General features: G+C 42.0%; 1 pseudogene; it reads right to left on the reverse strand.

Annotated features, from left to right (window-relative positions):
- Nucleotides 1-286: 286 nt before the first annotated feature.
- On the reverse strand, nt 287-1,857 carry LOC134391750 (eukaryotic translation initiation factor 4E type 2-like; annotated as a pseudogene).
- Nucleotides 1,858-2,066: the final 209 nt, after the last annotated feature.

Consider the following 2,066-nt stretch of genomic DNA (forward strand, 5'->3'; position numbering starts at 1 on the left):
GTTCAAAATTTAAAATGAGTCTGGGAGTTTTGTTTTCCCTAAGGATTTTGGTGGTGAACATATTAAACATGGGAACAGGGCTAGGAGAATTTTTTTTTTTTTTTAGTTTAGCAACATTTAAGTGATCTCAGTAGCTGTTATAAGTGCTGTGTGTCAGCCTGTTGTCAAAACATAAAATGCTCTTCCAATTCCTCTTGCTCAGGACAGAGGATCTTCCAGGTAGCATGCCAACAGAGCAAGACACCAGTTTCAATGATGGTGCCACTCCTTTGGATGAGGGAGAGGGTCATGGCACATTCAATGGAGCTTTTCAGAGGTTTTGAAAAATGAGCTTCTGGGGGCCCAGACTGCCTGGTATTTTGATGTTGGCAGTGTGAGTTTTGTGTTCCATAATGGTGTTGGGGGGTAGCTTAAGCACTCGCTGAAGGGGATCCCGGATTCGGGCTGTGGTTGCTGGGTTGCTGGCTATCATAGTCCGTATTGCAACAATGTCCTCCTGAAAGCAGACAGAAACCAGAGCCCCACAGATCTCCTCCCCAACCATGGACCGTTCCCCCAGCATGGCCAGGATGAGATTCTTCCAGCACACGGAGGCCAAGCCCTTCTGCTGCCAAATAATCCACCTGCTATCATGCTTTTTGCATCATCCTCCCACATGGGTTTAATTCCTTCTTTGAAGAGATGGAAGTCACTGTGGCCTGTCAGGTCCCTGCGACGTACCATGTGACTATAAAACCTCCAGAGCTGCTCTGCAGAGGCAAAGGTGCCAGTCTGCTTAATATTCTGTTCATAGGCAGCTGGGACAGCTGGTGGGACGTCGGGGGTCCTCCTGGAGTACCAGAAAGTGTAGTTGCACTGCAGGGGATGCTCGGCTGGTCCAGGGACAACAGCCTTCCTCTTGCCGCTGCTCTGACTCCTGTCTTGCTCCGTTTTTTCCTTCTTGTCATCTGTGCTGTTTTCTTCACTTTGCTCATGGTCCCCACCATCATCATCTTTTAAGGCATCAAACTTGTACAGTTTCTGGCAGCCACTGTCTCCACCGACTCGCAGAGTGACTTCTGCTCCTCCGGCAGGAGAAAAATATTGAGGACAACTATTCCTTCTGGACAATCAGCCTCCAGCCTGTGTCAACTAAAAATCCTTTTCTTTGATTTGTAATAAATTTGCTCTTAATAAGTAACAATTCTGAAACAACTGAAGAGTAAAATCAAATGACCCCAAGCGGGGATGGTTAATGAGAAAAAGAATCCAAATTCCTTGCTCAGCCACTTTAAGCAGTAAAGGTATTATTATTATTATTATTAATTATTATTATTATTATTATTATTTTAGTGTCTACTCATGTTAAAATCCATCCCCCTCCCTACCTAATACACACTTTTAACTTTTATAGTCCAATCTCTCGCATAACCAACCACATACAAAGACTTGGTTAAAAACCACCTCCTGGCCTGTTGCAATATTTATAAAGCCCTTGCTTTTTAACACACTGTGAGAAGGGCTTAGTAAAACAAAGGGCATCATAATTTATTGTTTTAAGACTATTGATTCAATTTATTAACAATAATTTCCATGAAAGGTGGGAACCCTGGTGCTATAAACAGTTTATTTATTCCTACTTTAACTAGCATTGATTAGAGTATTCAAATTGTCCCAGTGCTCTATAATCACTCTTTATACGTGAAATGCCCTCCGCTGTGCAGGAGACAGTAAAATAAACATTCTACCAGAAGTGACAATGGCTCCTTTAAAAACTAGAAATGCTCAGGTTTTTTTTTCCTTCAAAAGGGAAGGAATAGTTCAGATAGTGTTTTAAATACATGTTCTGTACATACCGGACCCGGCTCCCTGATACATTGTGAGGACAAAGTTTTAAGAGGCTATTGGAATTATAATCAAACAGGTAGGATCTGAATGGTGATGTTTATATCCCACACCTAAAACAAAGAGATCTCTTGGCTGTTTTTGTTTGAGATTAAGGTATGATTATATATTGCATTTAAGAACCAGGTGGATTTTGTTTTCACACGTGAATTGTTGCTCTGCTTTTGTTCCTCAAGTGGTGA

This window comes from Cynocephalus volans, chromosome 12 (assembly GCF_027409185.1).
Source record: "Cynocephalus volans isolate mCynVol1 chromosome 12, mCynVol1.pri, whole genome shotgun sequence".
Lineage (NCBI taxonomy): Eukaryota > Metazoa > Chordata > Mammalia > Dermoptera > Cynocephalidae > Cynocephalus > Cynocephalus volans.